Here is a 21969-nt window from a genome sequence, read left to right on the forward strand (position 1 = left end):
TGGCTCCTGTTGGTGTCCTGGAAGAGAAGAAAAGGAGACAGATGAGTCTCAGATTTACCATCATCCTTTTGTCGTGTACTGAGCCCCAATCTGTGTTTGCACTGTGGGAGACCTGCGGATGACACATATTCACAGGCTTTTCTCCTGCGTCCAGATTAGCCCTCTGCTACTGAGTTGTTGTTGAGTTACAATGAGCTGCGTATCTGTGTGTGCTTTACCTCAGCTGACTGAGGGGGTTCTTCTAATACTGGAGATGTGGTCACGTGGAGGACAAGGGAAGGTAATACGAGAGGAGACGAAGACGGGGACAGTAGGTACAAAACAAAACAAACATTGACGTCATGCTCACTACTGCTGGGCTCCTTAAAATATAAAGAACAAAAGACTGGGGATGTCAAGCGTGTACCGAACTGTAAAGTCCTTAGCTTGGAATATGTGGTGACAAAAGACTATTTCTCAGTGAACAACATCTTGTAGTCTTGTCGTCACCACAAGGTAGCCAGGCAACCGCACACTGCACAGAAGTACTGGACGAACAGAGAAACTATTGTTTGTGTACATCCCTTCTTCTACAATCACAGATTGTCATTTTTACATTTCTGTTTGTGTGCAGATGAAACAAACAAGATATGTTGGGTTAAATGTTAAATATTGTACATTTCTTTTAGTTATGTAATCTTGAATATATTCACATAAAGGCAGTAACATTTCTTGTTGCCCAGATTCCAGAAACATCCTTTTAAAGCAAACATAACAAATGCAACTTTTTGGAGCCCGGAAGGAAAGCAGGAGGAAAAAGAAATGATTGTGCACTTTGATACCACCAGCTTCAGCTCCTTTTCCTCCAGCTCGGGACAATCAGGCATTTCACATTGAACCCCCCTCCCTCCCCCCAACAAAAACCACACTCTTTCCCTTCCCTTCCTCCTCCTGTCACGAGGAGAGGTGAGCTCCTTCACACCTCCTGTAAAAGGCCCGGGGGTGTGATGTTCTGAGATTGTAGTGTTTCTGTTAACACCCCTGTTCAGCTTTACTCACACCATGTTCTACAAGTTCTCATCAGCACTGCACAACGCTCATTACAAGTGTACTTCTTCCCCCGTATCTCAGGTTTTAAGGCCCCCGTGGTACCGCCTAGATGCTGGATTTCATGTCTCTAAATACTTTCTCCCTCTGCATTGATATGAACATCATACGAATCTTTATCAGCGAGGTCAATGCCGTGAATTTCTTGCAGGAGATGCTTTTTAAGGTAACGCATCGATCTGATCAATACCTTATCACATGCAGCGCATGGCACCTACTCTGCCTCTTTCTATCTGCATCTTGTTTTTATGCATCATCGCATCTGCCCGCTCTCTTCCTGCATTAACGAGCCCGGGGGGGGGGGTTTATGGTCAAAAGGCAGAGAAAAAGCAGGATGGGGGGGGGGGGAGCAAAGAGGCTGTTAGCAGGGGGAGATGGAAAGTTTAGGGCTGAACAAAAAGAGAGCGGAAGAAAGAGAGACTGTTTGACTCATTGCTTGACTCTATTATGTTTTGTAAGAGAGAGTGCATTGTGCTGCGGTAGACTCTCTGAATCGCCAAACTCAGTTAATCACTGTTGAAGAGGCACAAAAGGCGGGGGGGGGGGGGGGGGCGTGGCTGCATTGTCAGTAGGAGGCTGGGCCGAGTGTGTGTGCGTGCATGCATGTGTGTGTGTTTCTAGGCCTCCCATGTGAGAGCTGCTTGGCAGGATGGGGTGACACTTGACCTCGCTGCTCCCCTCTTTTCTGTCTATTCAAGCTGCCTGGTTGCCATTATGAAGTAAAATTAGCTCCCTCGCCCCCCCCCCCTCTCAGCTCCTCCCCTAAAAAGGTCACGGCTTGCACCCGAGCATTTTGCTCCATTTTGTCGTCCCTAATGAGGTGACATGCTACGCGATTGTGCTGGCTAAACATTTCACACATCTTTCTTCTGCTAATCTTATGGCATTTCACTTGTTTAAAGAAAAAGCAGCTGGCGTTTGCCACACAAGCCGTGAGTGGCGGATAGGAGGGATGGGGGGATGAAGGGATGAGGAGCGAGGAGGAGGGTGGAGAGGCAATCATATGAAAAAGCTTTGCCAGACTTAAGGTGAAGAGTGATTTTCCCACCAGGCATGAAACATTCCTCCCTAGTTGAAAATCCGCCGTTGTACTCAACAGAAAATAACACAATTTAGAGTTGTTAGTGTGTAACCCTAAAACAGGAAATGGAAGTCAAAATGGCGAAACAAGTACAGGAACATCTGATTTTTCAAACAGCAAGAAACCCCCTGAAGGAAAAGGTGTTTGTGGAGAGGGAGGAAGAAATTGAGTGACAGTGGAAGAGACGGTGATTGTCAGGGGGAGCAGCTGGTGTGACAAAATGATGGGCCATATTGTTGTATCATCTTTCTCCAAGTCCACCTGCTGCTCCATTAACTGCGATGTGACAACAACAGACTATATCAAACTGCTCCTGCATGAGCGAGGGAGGCGAATGTTTTACAGGAAACAACTGCTACAGTACAACTGACTGACCGCCACTGGGCTGAGGCAGCGTGCATAATCTCACTAACGCCATCTGTTCAGATTAATGAGTCTGTAATGCCTTAAATTGACTTTAAAAACACATTCCGCTCCTGTGTAATAAGTTACGGCAATACTCTCGGACGGTATTTTGGTTCTTGTGTTCACGTAAAATCAAACATGCAAGAGTTTTGTAGAAAAAACTCACATTCCTCAAAGCAAGATATTAAAAAAAGTCAGTTTGAAACGACACCCAGCCCTAATATTTAATGAACTAAATAAAATACTGCGTAAAATGTATTGTTGGCTGTAATCTCAAAAATTCAACTTTTTCTGATAACCAATTAACTATTTAAAGCACAAAAAAGCCACACAACGCATAGTTTCAGCTTCTCAAATGTATGCAAACTTAACTTTAAGACTGCTGGTCAAAAAAAGATGGCCTCTTGCATTTTTCACAATTTTTCCTACAATTCACACCAAACGATTAATTGATTAATCGCAAAAATAATCGTTAGTTCCAGACCTCATGTTATCAAACACCTCCCCACGACCTCTTGGTCCACCAAACTGCCATTCACTGAGGGAGGTTACCGAGGGCCAGCGCAGTGTGTGGTGCATTAGTATGGGTTGCCCTGTTTAAGTGCTATGTGGAGCATTATTAAGTGTTAATTTCACAGTGGCCATGTCTGTGGCTCCTCTCACCTCAGCTCTAAAAAGAGGCCTCCCAGACTGTGGAAAAGGTCCTTAAAAACTGGGTGGACCCATGAAAAAGGGTTCCACCCACCCTGGCAGGGCAAACGTCACGGCCAATTTGTTAACCACAATTGATTTTGCACGGTGGAAAGTGACGCCGCCGCGAAGGAAGGCTCCGCATATCTCCGACCCGGGCGGCATCGATGCACTTTGGCTTTTTTTAGATGCAGAAGCTCCGGCATGGGGAAAGTGTCTTTAAATAAGCCGAGTACAATGAGCGGAGCTGGGCGCTGATGCAAAATGTAGAAGAGTTTGCTTAAATACAGCTGCCGAATCTAATTTCACTTCCCGGGCCGAGTGCAGAGCGTGACAAGCCACATTCCTCAACGAAGCATAGTTTTTTAATTTCTGAATGCTAATGTTTATTTACTTATTTACACCTAATTAAATTCACACTGTGCTGCTGCACTAACTTTTAATAATAAGTATGCCTCTGGTATGCTTTGTATGTGTGTGTGTGTGTGTGTGTGTATAGAGACATGAAATGACCAGGTCTTCTGGTTTCTGAAGCAAAGGGTCTCCGCCTGCAGCAGGGACCCAGTTCCTTCAGCCGGCTCACAGGGAGAGACGGCAGCCTTCAAAGGCAGAGCCAGGCTAAGGGAGGTGTGTATTCTGGCCAAACTCTCTCAAGATCACACAGTTGTTTGTGTGTGTGTGGGTATGAATATGAGTTGTCTGTGGATGCACAGCATGCCTATGTATGTGTGTGTCAGTGCTACCCTCTATTCGTCCTCATTCCTCCAGCCCTGTCCCCCCCTCAGGACAGAGACGCTGGCATGGGGCAGGCTTTGAACCTGCCTCTGCCGCGCTCTCTGATTGTAGGGAGCTCCCCGGGCCTCGGTCTGTGCAGCTGTGTGCGATGCCACCGCTGTGCCGTGACGAGCGTCTCCCTCCCTGCGGCTCGTTTACTGTAAGGTGTTTTTAATTACTCGTCCCTCCCTCCACTCTGCCTTTGTGTGCCGGGCGAGCTTCAGAAGTTTGTTCAAACCCTCTGCTACTCCCGTTTCTGTGCCCTACATAACATTTCACCCCTCTTCTATTTTCCACTCGGTCTTTTTCAACATCTGCATAATGCCTGCGTTATTGTTATCACGTGAACTCTCGGATTCCTTAATCCTGTCTCTCGTTTTGGACCGGCTCCTCCTCCTCCCCTTCCCTCCCCGATGCACATTTAGTTCATTCATCGCTCGGCGGAGGCCATAAAAGGAGCCTTGTCATTTATGGAGAAATTAAATCACACAAACTGGCATTCATCCCAGGCACTGGTGCATGGAAATGATGTCACCATGCATAAGCGTCATCTGGAAAAGTTTGCAATCAGTGTCACTCCGCCGCAAATGAAACAGCGGTGTCTTGGGGACAGATCCTTTCAAATTAATATCGAACTCGTAATCTCTTTTGAATTTGGGGGTTTTTTTTGTCTGGAAGGAGAATTGGATGTGCGGTTTTCATCCACCACATGGCGGCAGCTGAAGAATCCTCATCTCCTCCTATTAGACTATTTCCTGTGCAGGAATGTCATTGAAGATATCCCAACCACACGCACCATCACAGAAAGCTGAAAGGTGTGTGTTAATATGGAGGCCTGCGCACAATGCTCATCTTTCAGAGGATCCTTCACCGCCTCTTGCTGACAATGATAATGGCAAGAAAAGTCTTTCTGCCCCGGCGAGAGCGCACATGCCAATCTAGTGTCTTATTTGTCGACCCGAGCTTACAAGACAGGCGATAGCTTAATGGCTTTTAGAGAAAAAAAATGAATCTGTCCTCATCTTGAGAAACTAGAACCTTGGCTCAGGCTGAGGAATGAGGTCTGAATGCCAAACAGAGGTCCGTAAAAGCAGATAGGCATTCCTCTCCTTCAGCATGACTTGTTTGAAGTAGCGACAGTGCAGACGTGCTGAGAATTGGAGCCACGCTTTGAGCCTGAGCTCGCGTTCACAAAAGTTTTTTAATGTGCCACCCAGCCCCCTCCCGAGGCAGGGCTCTCCGAATAATCACCGTGACCTACTTTTGACAGCCAGACATGCGATATATTTGTTTCTGTAAACATTGTCTATCAATTAACACACACACACAAAAACTGAAGTATTGATTCAGTGAAGTAATGAAACAGTGCTCCCACCTCGTGCCTTATTCATCCCTGCACACTCCATCTCCAGAGTTTCAACGCTCAGTTACAGCTGACAAATCCCCAGTCACCCTTAAATCATCCTCACCATTCCCTGTTTACAGCTTGAAAGTATTACTGGCGTCTCTCATTGGCACCATTGTGTTTCAAAACATGACCGGTGAAAGTCAAGGATCATTTTTTTTTTAGGAATAATTCCATGCCTTACCTTTTTCCGTTTCAACTCTATTCCTCTTCTGTGAAAAATGCTCGTTTTTTCTTCTTCTCTTATCTCTTTGTTCTTCTTTTCCCTGCACGCTCGCTAAATTTCCCTTGTAAAAGTTGTGAAAGCTACTGCCTGCAGTGCATCAGTTTCCCTAAAGTCACCTTGAGTCCACGGTCTCGCTCACTGTCCTCTTTGTAAAGTTTCTCCTCTCTCCATCTCTATATAAATATATATATATCTTCTCTTGCTGCCTCTACTCACAGCTGTCTGCACACTCTCGTGCCTCGTGTTGCCTATCTGGGGACCCAATCAGACTAAAGGACCAATTGTCCCTCTCTTTACAATCAGTGGGACGGCCTCCCCCGGTTCCAGCGTAATCCAGCCATCTACAACCTCTGAGCATGGGAAGGAGCGGTGGACGGAGAAGAGGTGGAGAAAGAGGAAGAGGAGGGGAAGGAGAGAGAGTCGTAGGGGGGTAGATTGACAGCAGGATTGGGGTGAAATTACAGCGGGAGTGGGGGGTGGAAATCAAAGAGGAGGGGTGAAATCAGGCAAGCAAAGGATGGAGGAATGAGAAGAGAGAGACATGAGGTGGTAGATAGTGAGCAGTGGAGGGAAATGCTCCTGCCTGCACCACAAAAGCAACTCATTTCATCTCAGGGTATTTGCAAGTGAATAAAGTGACCAGCATGGTGGGGAAAAACTCAGGAGTGTGTGACGGCTGGGAGTGTGTGTGGAGATTGCCGGGAGAGCAGGGTCCTTGGATCACTGACCAGCGAAGTAGAAAACGCAAAGGATGAAGGGAAAAAAAAAAAATCACCTTCCCTCTCACACCGGCGAACCTGCCCTAATGCATTTTAATGAGCCAGTGTCGTACACGGCTGGATCTGTAGAGGGATTTATGGCCGTAAAAGATGAAGCTTTAAACTGCATTATATTCTGCTGCTTGCCCAGTTAGAGTCAAAGCAATTAGTTTTCCAAATTGGCAAAAAGATCCTGAAAAATTAGGTGCAGGCCAATACACACAAAAAGCGCAGCGGAAGATTAGTCATGGTCACGGAGATCTGATCCCTGTTTAGCACTGAGCGAGAAAATAGCAGTGTTTCATTTAAGCAATCATGGAATTAATGCAGCAAAAAGAGGTTTTCAGAGTTGAGTCTCTTGCATATTTCTCCTGAATAGGAGAAGGACTGGGAAAGTGAAATTATATTGGAGATGTACTCAACCATGTTTAAACAGAAATGAGAATATATTACACAGAAACAAGAAGTGTTCTAGGCTGCTGCTCGGGTTCTTATTTTGCATTTTTTCATTGCATAGTCTGAACTGTTTTCATATTGTATTTATAGTCCAAATAAAGTGATGGAGCTCCAGATGTAAGCTAGCAAAGTTTGGAGTTTCTTCACTTCCATTGGGACGACTTTGCTCTTTTTTTTTTTTTCTTCTTCCACTCGACAGCCCTTTGACTCTCCTTAATCTTCCTGACAGAGTAATTTGGTGTGTTGTACAGCTCTAAAAATACAGATGAAGGCTGTTGTCACCCACCGAGCCAGATGGTCAAAAGGTTGTACTTCTCCATCGGTTCAATATGTTTTTTCTTTCTCCCACTCTGTCCCTTTCAATATGTCTTCTTTCTCATTTGGCAGGTCATTCTTCTTCACCACTGGCCGCCCCCCCCCCCCCCTCCCATCCCTGCTGCCCTCCCCATCCTCTTTGTCTCTTTGAAGACCTGACTGGTTAGCGCCCCAGCCAATCTGTCAGCGAATGCTTGACTGGACCCCCAGAAAAAAAGGCAGGGGCTCCCTCTTTGTCAGGGCGGGCCACAGAGAAGGTGGCATTCAGCCCCATTGAACAACACCTTCCATCACTGTGGCAGAGCAGAGGATAATAATTGGCAGAACAAATTGAAGCTATAGGGTTTATGGAAGGGCCTCTGTCTGTTTTTAAGGTCTGTTATGGTGCTAGACGTCTGGAAAACAAGTCCCTTCACAAAGGCCCAGATCCGCCGTAGAAATAGATTGGATACAGTTATGTTCTGCATGTTGCTGGACTTTGGTTTTGTGATAATATGCAGGATGTTATAGGGACACGGTGCTTTCACGCATCGGATCAAGAACGCCCTTCTCTTACGGTTGAGGGCTGTAGGCTTATAAAGGCCATGACTTGTTCTGTCACCTCATAGTACCTTTCACCAAGACTTACAACAGACTGTTCAGGTCTTTCACTAGGAAAGCAGATTTCATGGTTGTTAAGAGTTACACGTCCTCTCTGGACAAGTACACTCTCAATTACCATTTCTTACCACTCCATTAATCAGTCTTACACTATCGTCTCATTAGCCGTTTTTCTCCCCTGAGCCGTCATTTGAGACTCAAGTATCCGCCTTTCGGTTGACACATAGGCGGTGTCACAGTTTGCAAGTATACAGAGAATGACAGTTCTGTTTATATAAAGATAATCTGTTGGTTAAATGAGCAAATATTGCACAAAATGGTATCCTAATATAGGAAAATAATAGTAGAGTCAAGTTTTGAACAACGCAAGCAAAACACCCGCACCTGCTGTTTTCTGTCTAAGCCCACACACTGGCAGCGTCTTCTACAGCAGGTTACAATCACTTTTTATTATTATTATCGTTTTTACTGATTATTATTTTTTCAATTAACCGTTTAGTTTATGAAAATGTGAGACAGAAAGTGAAAAACATCATCAAATGTGTTGTTCTGTCAGACCAACAATCAAATGAAATGTAATGTCACAGAAATGCAGGAAACACGGAGGGACATTTTAGATTGAAAAATGACTTAAAAGATTAACTGACTGTCAAAACAGCAGCGTCCTTTTAGAAGGCAGAGTTTAGCAGGCTGGCTAGCTACCATTCGCAAGCTAGCTAGCTAAGTTAGCTAACGTATTATTGTAGCTACATTAGCGTTAGTCAAACCCCCACCCTACGTCAGCAATTTCCACATTTTCTACAGTTTTCTTAAGTTCACTAAATATTTTAGATGGAAGGTACTATTAGCACTGACTTACAGCTGTGATTAAGTTGATCACGGCTAACGCTAACGCAGGTGGCTATGTTTGTATGGTTCGTTGACACCCCTCCTCTCCCAGTCCCTTTCACCCACAGTATCTTTCTATTTCATTATTGCGAGCAGCACAAACTTTTCCTGCTGAAATGAATCTGCACAACTTCAGAACAACAACAAAAAAACAAAAAAAAAAAAGCCTCGGATTCGGTCGGTTGTGTCTCCAACTAAAGAGACATGGGCGACCTTTCCGGGGTCCGTAACCAGAGAAAGCAGAGAATAAAATCCACTAAATAAACACTCCTGACCCTCTCTCCCAAGATTGAAAGTTAAATAAGCTGTTAATAGTGTTGTGCATCCAATAGGCAATTAAAAATAATGACAACAGTTAGGTGCACCAGACTTATCAATCAATTAAAATACAGCCCAGGATGGTAATACCCTACTTGGCGTCTGCCCTTCGTTACCCCCACTTATCAAGTAACAGCCTTCAGATGGAATAATAAACAAAATTCAGCCAGTCACATTCAGCGTATCACTTTTCCACCACAACCACCACTAGGGGAAAGCATAAAAGAGGGTTAGGTTTCAGAGGAACAAGATGAGAGAGCGCCAGAGAGCGGGAGCAAAGCCTCCATGTCATCTAAGATAAGAGGAGCAGCTCTCTTCCCTTCTGCCTGAGATTAAAAATGGCATGGAGCAGAACAAGCCAGAGTACAAAGAGCTCTTCTGTGTCTTTGGGGTGCGCAGTCGAGCCTTTTCATGTCTGATTTTGGCTACAGGTCGAAACAAAGGGAAATTAGACGAGGGAAGTCATTTTGTGTCTTTGTCGAGGTAGATGCGCACATGAACGGGGGGGGGGGGGGGGGGATTTGTATACACGCGCTCAAGTTCACAACCGAAGCTGTAACCTTTACAGTAATTGGTGGAAAAGACAAAAATAAGATGTTTGGCCTTAATTGTGAGACATCAGAATTGGCACCGGGTCGAAAGAGTGAACCGTGACATTAACTGCCGGCCTGGCATCATCTGGCTTCCTGCTTTGCGTGCTCTTGTCTCAGACAAGCTGTGTCTTTCAAGATCCCATTTTCCTGGTGACCTTTTCACCGCCCCCCCCCCCCCCACCCGTGTCTGAGCTACGCCACCTCGGCAGGGTATTGACTTTCACTCCGCCGTGTTAAACTTTGCCATCCGCGTGCATCTTGTTGCAGAGCCTCCGCTGTGACAAGGGGCGGCATTCTGTTTGGGATAAAAGGCTCCCCGGGCTGTTTGATGCGGTATTCCAGCGGGGATAGGCAGGGACTTGGCCTTGATGAGCTGACAGGAGCTGAGGAGACGTGGGGCCTCGGAGCAGCAGGACCACAAACCTCAGGAACAGTGTGCCTTGCTCTGATATTTACCCCTCCCTGTTCTGTCATTCCCCATAACCCCTACTCTCTGCTCTGTCCCCGTGACCCTGTCTGCTGAATCTTAAATGAAAGACTAAAGTAACTTTTGAAGTAGAAATCGTACGTTGTGACTGATGCAAGCAACAAACACGAATGCACGCAGAACGTGAAAAGCTGGAATTATGAATGTATTTATATGTAGTCTGTCTGCAATGTTATTCCTGCTTAATTATTTACATGAAGCAAATGAAAATGAATGTAGAAGAAAGAAAGGAAAACATGTTTCTCCAAATGAAAAATAACATCCCACTCCGGAGTATTTTAACTCACACAGTGGCAGCAGTCGGGACATGTTTTCGTGAGCATGAAAATGTGCTTTTTTTCCCTGAACTTAATTAACCTAAACTGAACTAATAGGTACAATATCTCAGGTTCAAAAGGGCTCATGCCCCGGCAGCGAGTGCACGCGTCTCATATCAGAAGGTCTGGCTGAGTCTAAGCCTTTACCCCCACTTCCCAGAGTCAATAGAATAACAATTAGGGGGAGTGCGCGCGCTCCGTTACATGTTTGGTATGCGGGGGGTGTATGCAGAGGCAGCCACGTCTAACCAGAAACAAACACACGCAGCATAAATGTCTCCTTTGTTGCTTTCTGTGTGTTTGTAGTTCCACACTGATCCAGTGATCAGAGGAAGAAATAGTTCAGCGGGGGTTTAAACAACACCGTCCGCCACTCTCCATCAACCTCGGAACAAACCTGGCTTATCACAGTGGAAAAAAAACTGGTTCCTTTCAAATCCATGTGTGTGAAAAGTTCCCGTTTTCTTTTCCAGCTACATAAACATGACAAACCTAAACAGAGCAAAGGGACAGGAGTTACAGCAGGAGAGGAACGCTGTGTTTGTTCCATTATAATTATCTCCTAAAAAGTCCAACTTGTGCTGCGCTGTAGATGAAGCTGTTGCCCAATCTTGGCAAACTACTCGTTAACTACTGGCGCGTGAAAAAAATCAATTAGGATAGTTATGAAGTCCTCCCTCCACCTGGAGTCTTTCTCCCAAGCTCTGTTACAGCGTGCGGGGGAAAATAAATTTTTTCTATCACCTGGCAACTAAAAGCTTCAAAAGACCCGTTCATCTCAGAAGGTCTTAGATCCACAAAACCTTTGCTTTGCAACTGGCTTTGTTCTTATAAACAAGCTATCTGTGGGTCAAAGAAACTTGGACTTCAGATGGTGAACCCTTTTACCAAAGAACATGACTTTCTCCTCGGTGCATTTACAGCGATTATGTTGAAGACTCCCATGTTGGTGACTTTACAAGGTGGCGCTGAATAAAAGGTGCATATTATGTTTATTTCATGTGTGTATGTGGCTTTGTAGGCAGCAGCCAGCCCAGCCAGCGCTCCCTCATGCGAGTGTACACCAGGATAAAGAAGACAGCATTAGCGTTGAACATCCACAATGACCACAGGATGATGGAGGAGGGATAACACAGTAGGTTACAATAAACTGTGGCACGGCTAAAACTGAGCAGTTACGACCCCCAGAAGGCACCAGTTTCAGTTTGCATACATGAAATTGCTGCTTTACACTCTCATGCAGACATTTTCGTACTTCGGCATATGTGTAAAAAGCTAAGAGGCAACAGCCATGCTATCTGCTGTGTGAGGCTGTACTTATTAGGCACAGTGCTGCCTTGAGCTAAATGCTAACATCAGCATGCTAACATGCTCACAATGACAATAGTAACATGCGGATGTTTAGCAGGTATAATGTTTACAATGTTCACCATCGTAGTTTAGCATGTTAGCAGCTATTTGGTCATAAACCAAATGTCAACTACGTCATAAACCAAATGTCAACTACGTCAAGAGAAAAGGAGGTAGAGAGGGAGGAGAGCGGGATGAAACGATGCTTTAAGCGGCTGCTTGATTCAGAGTAAAATCTGGCACCTGCTTTTCTAGCTGATTTAATAATGTTCCCATTAGCGCTACGCTGGGGTCGGTGACAGACTGATCTGAAATCATCGCTCTCTCGCTGCTCTAATGACTCCACTGCTGTGCTCAGCCCCACGGTGAAGCAGCATTCTGGGCTGCTGAATCCGGAGGCGTCTGAGAAACGTCGCCATCAGTTATTTCTAAAAGAGAGTCATTTGTGTGCTGGATAGACAGCCACAGAAAGCAAAGGAGAATTTTAATACCTCATTTAAGGAGCTGACAAAAACTATCCCAAGAATGTGGAAACATCGGGTATTGACGAAAGTAGAAGAAAGCAGGCCGGCGCTCCTAACGTCAGAATTAATTGCCATCACTGCTGCCGCTGCTATGAATGAGTTTTTGAAGATGTGACACTTCTGGGACTGATCTGGGCATTATCTGCGGGAAAATTAAATCAGAATTCATTCCCGATGCACCAAATGGGATAATGTGACACCTCCACATTCACCGAATTGACATCTGCAAATGTAGCAGAGACGCTGTAGCCAGAGAGCCAGAGTGACATGAAATATTAGGAGCAGAATATCAGTTAGTGTCAGAGTATTTTAAGGTCCATAGCTGGAAGAAGAGACCCAGTGTAACGTACAGGCCATGCTGCAAACAATCCCCTATTCCTCCCACTTCATTACAGAAAAATGAAGGTGCACTGATGAAAGAAACATACAGGAAGCAGATAGATTTTGTTTTTATCTAAGCATCTTAACCGCGGCTAAAAATCTTTATTTTGCTGACCTCCAGTTCAACTTCTTTTTCTGCAGTGATGTAGAAGTGTACTACAGGGTGTGGTCAGTACACTATGACATCACTGTTAACAATGGCTTTGTTTGAAAGGTTTGCTCAGTTGTGAAAACATTGTGCAAACCAGAGAAATTGGTGAGATCTGGAATCGACGCGACGTCGAAGTCCTAACAAAGTCAGACCGGAGTAAGTTGTAAACAGCCAGGTTATTTAAACCACTTTATTTGGAGGTAAAACTGAAAGTGAGTGTTAATAATCCCTCATTTCACAGGAAAATTGTGGCAAAAGTAGGTCAAATTATACCATTCGTCATTCGTTTGTTTGGTCCAGGTAAATCTGACTAACCTGGATGTTTGTTTAAATCCTGTCTGATCATCTGATTGTATATTTGTTTCCACATCTGACTTCTTTTTACCGCCGCCGCCCGAAGATCAGCGGTTAACTCGTACAACATTAATCATAACCTTCAAAAATGAGATCAAAGTTGTAAAAAACTAAAGGAATTATCCTTTAAGTTTGGTTACACGACTTGAAACAGTGAAATACAGCTTTCCAGGTATTCAGCTGCTCTTTCCTGATCGACTCCCAGCATCTCATCGTTAAGGACGATATGGATTGACAGAGCAAAGTGCTTGAAATAAAATCAGTTAACATGAGCTTTTGAGACGTGTCACATATCCCGTTACTTAATGAGATTTACGTGAAGCGTGATGAATTAACAAGAGTGCAGTAACATGTTGCACAGTAGCTGTCAGTAGATAAATAATTGGACAAAACCCCAAATGTCCATATTTGCCACAGAAAGTAACTCAGTGAAGGGAAGATAAGATGGAACTATTATGAAAGCCAAGTGTTCTGCTACCGACCTGAAAAACTCAAAGTTATGAATAACAAAATTCATATTTTGACCAGTCTTTTGAGAGTTACCTCAACACGCTCTGAAATACTGCTGTTCTTCAGTTCAGCCCACTGAGGTTTGACTTAATAAATGAGATTATTTCCGCCTCCAGAGCAGCTCTGTCTCAGAGAAATGTTTGTAGCAAAAACTCAAATCTGCTCGCAGGTTCAATTCCCTCTACAGCCAGCATACGTCCATCAACAGCCATGTGCACTGTCAAAGTGTCCTTGAGCGAGACTCCAAATCCCAGCCTGCTCAGTCACGCAATATGAATCACTACGAGCTTTGAAGGATTTCATTATCTCTATCGCTGATATTACGAAGCTTAAAACAAAAGAACATCAGCCGTAGTGCTGTTTTCCCTCTCGAAGGGGCAAAGGAGTTTTTAGCCGAGTGGATATGAGGACAGCTGAACCTTAACTCGTAGCCTTGTGTACGGAGCACGCCACACTAAGCTTTGTGCCGTAATGCGAGGCGACGTGCCGGCGGAGATGAGAGGAGAAACAATTGACAGAGCTTTTGTTACATCTTTAATTACAGGCCTCGTGTTTGTCTGGTTGAAATGAGGGGCCTTGGGGAGAAGCAGCTCTCTAAGTCTGATCTGTTCTTGTTTCTGTGAAATGAATGGCCTGACCTCCCATCTCTCCGGGATTTATCCTCCTGTAACAAAATGCATGGATGGAGAGTGGGTGTTGAATATTAGAGCGAGTGTATGTTCTGACGCCTGTGATAAGAGTGTGCGCACCCCTGCTTCAGAGCAGTCCTGCAAGAAACAAACCTGCCGTCCTTCACGTGCAGAGAGCGACGATGTCTTCAAAGGCGAGCGAGAGTCCACGAGGCGTGAAGTGTACCTGGTATGCGAGGAGGGAAGAGGCGCTCCGCTCACTGCCCACTGCTTAAACATACCCACCCCCCCCTCCCCGCTCTCTGCAGCGAGTACAGATATGCCTGGCAGGTACAGGTATGGGCTCTGCACTGCTGCCGCCGGTGAGATCAACGGCTGTGTCAAAGGAGATGATCCACAGCTAATATGCAGCTGTCTGACCCTATTACCTTTAGAGGCAGGGGCCAGGCTGCTGCATCCCCACAGAGCTCCTCCACTTCTGCAGAAGAAAATGCAGCCGGGCTTTAAAGCGCTCTGCATCTCTGCATGTGTTTCTACGCGCATGCAGACTTGACAGCGAGAAGTATGGATTTGATCTGCGAGTCGAGTCAGGTTATGTTAATAAGCTGTGTGAGGCCCCTCTGCCCTTCAACCTCCATAAGAAGACTGGACTTTCTTTATTTGTCAGAGGGGGCCGACGGCTACGCTCGTTAGCTTCGCTGCTTGCAAGTGATTAGAACAAAATGTCCCTTCTGTTTAGCAGGGAGAGCGGGAAGGGTGAATGGTGGAGGAGGTGCAGGTGGACTACAAGAAGAGGTAGGATCATTTAGAAAAAATAGCTTGCCCACATGTTCTTTAAAGGGTTGCATTTAGCCATGCAGGTAGTTCTAGGTACGTTCTAGACAGACATTTCTGGCACTTTCTTTGTTGTGTCAAATGACATTTAACAAAAATCAACAGCAATGACTCTTTCCAGAAACCATTCGTAGATCGACCTGCGAGGCGGCCCCCGGGCAAAAATCTGCTGCGGGGCCACTATTAAGCTCCCTGTTTTTCTACCTGATCCCCTGATAAATGTCTCAAAAACAAACAAAACTCTTCAGCGTGCCGGTTCATATTGCCCTTCATACGTGCATTCATTGATTTTCTTTGGCCACTTGGGGGCAGCATAACAAGCTGTAAACACAACTGTGACATGTTATCACGTTTTCATTTTGATAAGGCAAGCACTATTTACACATCCAGCAGATTCAGAACAACGTTATTACTCATTTTGAGTCGTGTTTGTGTCCATTTGACAAATGTAAGTCCAACACTCACTCTCCTCTCAGCTCTGTTCACCAGCTTGTCGCTAACTGTGTCTGTGCTGTCTCCGTTTGATGCTGGGCAGGTAGCACACAGTTGATTTTTAGAGCTTTGTTTTTGCTGAAAACAGCTGGAAACGACATGGAAAGAGCTGTGAGACTCAACCAAAAGAGTAAAGCTGTGGGCCATAAAACCAAAACGCTGAAACTGGCGAAGAACCGCAGAGCCTGGGATAGTTATATGACGGTTGGTAACTACGACACATATAGTCATTTCATTCATTGATAATATAAGATTAATTATCCAGGCTCTGGATAATCCACAGAACAAGCTGTCAACAGTTTGAACTCCATCATTTCTGCAGTAGAAAGTACTTCCTGATAGTTTTTCAGCACTTGTATCGGTATGGTGGCAGAAATCTCCACCAGAGCCAAGTGAGAAAAGAATCATTTTATAGTTTGGGTGAAGCAGCCAAACTGGGAGCCAAGTGCAATGTTTGTTAGCTTTGTTAGCTCACAGATGATTAAGACAAAACATCCAAAACAAAGCGTCAAGATGCTTGTGGAGTACGAGTAGAGCGCTTTAATTGTGATGTCTTTTTTTGTTGCGGTTGTCTGACAGTTTTCGGCAGACAGGATAATAAACGAAACTAGCTGAGGTGATATTACTAAGGAAAACATTTGCACACATGTTCTTTGAAGTTTGTTTTTCCGTTGCCACAGTGATCCCTCTCTTTCAGTCTTGCTCTTTCCGTCGGGTCATTGTCTCCCCCGTCTCCTCTCTCGACTGCTGGATCTCGTTACGTTGCCTTTTCACCGAGCCACATTGAAAATTGGCCTCATACAAAGAAGCATTGTCATCAGTCCTAACCCTCGGTCCCTCTCAGACTCTGATCCTGCCTGATGGTGTCTGTGTCGAAGTCTTGTTACATGACTTATGATCTATTCATAACAGCCCGCACTCTGATGTGCTGCTCAGGTAGATTTTCTGCTGGTGGTGACGGATAAACATCCATTTGGAGGTGTCTTTTTTTTTTTTTTTGCCTTTGAGCAGAAGTAACAACATATTGAGCCCAGAGTCAAACAGATACTCAAGTGTAACCACACAACATAAGTGTAAATTGAGATATTCTTACAGGAGGGGAGAACAGAGGTTGTAATGGATCACTGTTATTGTTCCTGGGTAGATTTTAAGCTCCTTTTTACAGTACGTCAGAAAGTATAGGTCCTATACGTCTAATGTTGTCAGTTTCAGATGTGGTTTGACAGACATCTCCAGTTATCTACTCCATCCCTGTAACTGCTTCCGCTTCATGTGTGTAACAGTTACCTGAAGCATATTTCCAGGCTTCAAGTCTACTTCACTTCACATACAGTATGTGTGTAGCTACGTGACTGTACATGGGAGCCGTGAGCGCTGTCAAAAGGCTTCTGAGTGCACAGCCGACACTCTCCCTGCGACCAGGACTTTACTGTAAATGTTGCTTGTCAACGTGTGCTGCTTTCCCATTAGGATTGAGCGATTAATATAGTGCAATATCATCACATTAATGTTATTTTCTGATATCAATATATACCATAATATGGCAAATGTAGGCAAAATCACACAGAAAACACTCCGACGGATGTTTAATAAACTACCTTGAATTACAACTTTCTGAATGATTCGTCTGGATGATAGAAAATTGTAAAAAGATAACACAATATATACATTTTAAAAAGCGTGTGCTATGTGTTTAACTAGTGTAAACAAGTCTTTAAACTGTATTACTGGTAAATAGCATTAATGTCATTCTGTAACGAGAAAGGCGTTGACAAGATTTTAGAGAGAATTCATTAGTATGAGGGGAGGAAAAACTATTAATTTCCCATAGTTATCTATGAAGAATCAGTGAACGTGTTGATTTTCAGATATAAAAATTCCCATTGTAACACACACCAGCTAATTATTATTGGACAGATGTTGGAGAGCCAGCGATGAGGCCAGAGGGCCGCCAGTTTGAGTCCAGATGGTAAATTCTCAGTCGGAAGCTGCTGATAAACAACAACCACCGAGGTCCCCTTGAGAAAGGCTCTTCATCCACAGCCTGTTGCTGCTCAGTAGTCAGCAAGAGCGGACTGTGGCTGCCGTGGCCAGCTCCCGGGTATAAATGTTACTGTGTACTGTGAAAAGGGCTGTAGACTGAAAAAAAGGGCAAGAATGCTCTGATAACCTTCCTAAAAATAGTACAAGGGGAAGACGCAAGGACTGTGAGTTTGATTAAATGGAAGATGCTCTTTTGCACTGAGAATAAATAGGATTTTGTAAACACTAGTTTCAGAGATGTGTACAATATCAAAATGTATAGTTTTATTATATAACTAGAATTTATTTAGAACGCCTTGTTAGCAAACGGTCTTGTCATAAATTGAGAAAAATGCAAACAAAATGAGGATAAAACCATTAAAACAACAAAGACAGAGTACCAGGGGCCAGAGCATTGTTATACGCTGATCCACAGTGTGCAGCACGCAGCAAAAGACGTATTGGACAAATGAAAATACGACAATAACTGCAGGTTTTGAATTTTAGCTAAAGGTGATTGGATATTTTCTAATTCGTTGGCTTTAGTATAATCTAATGCGGGCTCTGAGAGTAATAAGCAATTACCGTGTGTTTATCCCCACAACTCAGAGAGAACTAATCTGCACTCAACAGCCAGGGCCAAAAATAATGAAATTAATTACGAGCATTAAGGCTATGCAACTGCCAGAGAAAGGTAGAAATGTAATTATCCACATTGAGACAGAAACCTCCCTGTGTTTCCCTTCGCTCTGTGTCTCATGTGTCTGTCTAACTATTATGCTTCTTTTCTTTCTCGCTCGTCAGTTCCAACATCACCCACTGCTGCAACAAGAACTGTATTTCGGCTTTGGAAAAACATCCACCTCATAATTTTAATGGTGTCTACAACAAATTTTTAGGGAGATTTTTGTGTTGTGACCTGCCTCAAGCCTATTTATTACAGTTTAGAAACTCCCATAACAGGCAAAACAGCTTTAGCAACAAATACTATGTTTGTATTCATTATGCTATCACCCCACTGGCAGATATTTTTGACATGGTTTTGGGAAAACAAGATTATAAGAGTCAATTCAAACTAAATGACTTGTTTATAATGGGATTATAATGTGCTGTCCTGCATGCGGGCTATGCTACATTGCACTGTGATGCGGTAATCTGTCATCAGGTGAGGAGTAAAGCTATTGAAAATCAGTTTACATATTATTTTACTTGCACAAACTCCCAGTCCTCAAACTTTTCTGGTCAAAAAGAATCTGTCAAGTGAGTTTAGAATGATGTATGAGTTTGCTGATATTACATTTTAATAATTTTGACATAAAATCAATCTGTGTAAAGTGCAATTACACATTTTCTTTTTCATCTAATTACTCAGTAATGTCGTGTTTGCTGAGAAGTTCTTATATCAAAGATATAGTTCCCTGCTTTTGAACCAACAGAGTCGTCAGCTTTAACGAGCAGCAAACCATAAATATGAGAAAACGACAGTTTTATTGTATCTTGATGGTAAAGATAGTATTTCAGAAGCTGCTCCCTCCTGACAAGAGTTTTATTCTGGGGTGAAACACTGAGTGATTATTTCTGCTTTAAGCGGCCTTCGTGGTTCTTGGCCATTAGAGGGCAAAACAAGCGGGTAGTCTCGCAGTCCTGATATATTATCACCTTGTAAACTTGTTTTGGCTAATGTGCTGGCAGGAAAATGGCCAGTTTAATAATTCAGCAGACATGGAGCACCAGTATCATCCCTTTGGAGTCGTGTTTGTGTCCACCAACTTCTGAGAATGTGACCCTTCAGCTGCTAGATGTTCCACCTTTCTTCACCAGCTAACGTTCTACTTCCTACTGCCAGCGACCCCTTCCTTGTTAGCAAAAAGCTGCCTATTTAAACATCCAGCGGACACAGAGCGAAATTAGCATTCGCTTGGAGTTGTGTGAATGAATATACTGTCACATTTTAGCCTGTGATCACCGACGCTGGAGAAAAGTGGTTGCTAGCTTTGTCCGTCTGTGCTTGCCTGGTAGCGTACGGTGGGTTAATCGAAGCTTATTTTATTTTTTATTTTACTGCTGCTGCCGAAAAGGGATTCATGAAAACAACGGGTGTCAGTTATTCTGTGTTAAAACCCGTATAAATTGTGAAAGAGGCTAAAAGCTGTGCAGAACTACAGAGTTGGTGATGATTCTCGGTGGGTTCATCAGCCGCTAACAACCCCTTTCACATTAAATGTAGTCATTTGATTCATTGTTAATCTAAAATATGATATTAATTGAATTCATATTGATCAGTGGAGCTTTAAATATAGATGAAAACATACTGATATAACACAACTGGCAGCTGCATTAGGCCTTTAAAAACCCATGTGGACCAAATGCTAATTGTAAGTAGTGTCAGACTAATGAAAGCCTTGTGATCAAAGTCTTTTATTGGAAAAAAAGAAAAAGGCTGAAAGGAATGCCTTTTCTAAAAGTTACTGACTTGTATTGATTTACTGCAGCTTTTTCAGTCTTGTTAACAGGAAGTTGTTGTCCTGATTCTATTTACCTCGATATCACTAGTGGCAACTCTCCGCCGTGGTCAGGTTAACACCGGAGAGGACAAACCTTCTCCTGTGTTACCAACCAGTCCCCGGAGCGTAGGGCTCGGTTGTCATGGGAGACAGGACGTAGCGGCCTTGTATTACAGCGGGCGGCAATTGTGCTGAAACATGACTCTGCCTTCAACAGCTATTGTTCTCATTCCTCACACCTTGCTCTAAGCGGGAGACGAGCGCCTCCAGGGAAGTGGACTCTACTTTCAGCGGTGCACCAGTTCTCAGGGATATACGCTGCCTGTATGGCCTGAAATGAACATCCACTCTCCTTCTCAGATTCGCTCACACACTTTTACCTGCTCACTTACTCATTTTGGCTCACAAATCACACACTTCTCTGATCTCTCCACATCTACCTTCAGGCCATCGTGATCTTCACAGACAAACAACTAATTTTCCCGGCGCATATTTCACACCAGTCTGACAAGAAATCTGACGCTAACTCATTTTCAGCGGCTACACCCTCCCCTCTCCCTCCCAGCATGATTCTCCATCTCACGCTCTCTTTTTTCGAGGACGTGGAGCGTGGCGTGGTGGAGTAATCGCGGCCTACTTGACCCTGACGGACGAAGGCTGGGTTGGTTGGGGTGTTAATGGTCTCTCAGACATTGTGAGGTCGCTGAGCAGCGCTAATGGCGTTTTTCTCTCACTGGTTCATTTTGCATCGCGCTCTGCAGACGTACGAGTGCGCACACGGACGTATACGGACGCCATTTGTCAATTTCCAGGTCTTACAGTTAATGACTGAAGGCAGAAGTGCAAAGAGGGTCTGAACGTGCAACGTGTGAATAAAGATATGTATTTTTGTCTGTGTGCACAGGTAATGGACCACCTTGTGAAACCGCCACAGAATCGGATGCAAGCGTGTTGTCGAGTGCTGGATAAATAGAGAGCGAGAAAAGGGCAGGCTACTTTGAAAGAAACTGTGAATGCAGTTTCCCATTAACTTGCTTGTGTGAATGCATCCCTACAGGAGTTTTTTTTTTGCCTTTCTCTCAGAGGACAGGCAGCAGGGGGAGAGAGAGTGAGAGTGAGTGGGTGATTGAATTAATTATGTTTTATCACCTTTTAGCTGATTGAAGTCTACCTTACTCCCTTCAGACAGCTTGTGTTTGTGTCTTCGCCGGCGCCAAATGGATCAGGCTTGTCACCCAGTGCAGGCGCTGCCATCTCTGTTGTCAGAGACTTGGACTTTCAGATCTGAGAGGCCGTGTTGTCAGTTGGTGTCTCAGCTGCTTTTGTGTTTTTTTTGTCTTCCATTCTTTTCTTTCTTCCTTTCTTTCTCAGTAATTCATCTCCATCAAAAATGGAGTCCCGGGCCCTGCTGTTCATTAATCACACCATGATTTGTGGGAACAATTTCAGGTTTTCTAAAGCACCGTATGTCTATCAAGAAAGGTGAGTTGCGTCTGCCGTTGTTTACAGAATTACGCTTCTGTCATTTAAACAAAAAACAATAGGACTTTTGAATAGGGCTGCAACAAATGATTATTTTCATTACTGATGAATCTATCTATTATCTTTTTACTGATTAAGCGTTTGTTCTCAGAGCCCTAAGTGACGTCTTTAAATAGCTTGTTCATTCCAACCGACAGTCCAAAAGCTAAATACTTTCAATTTATAATGATATAAAACTGAGAAAAGCAGCAAATCATCACGATGAGAAGCCAGAACAAGGAAATGTTTGGCATTTTTTAGTCACAAAGACAACAGAAGAAGAGGGTACTCAAGGCAA

The sequence above is a fragment of the Enoplosus armatus genome, chromosome 21, assembly GCF_043641665.1.
Source record: "Enoplosus armatus isolate fEnoArm2 chromosome 21, fEnoArm2.hap1, whole genome shotgun sequence".
NCBI classification, from domain to species: domain Eukaryota; kingdom Metazoa; phylum Chordata; class Actinopteri; order Centrarchiformes; family Enoplosidae; genus Enoplosus; species Enoplosus armatus.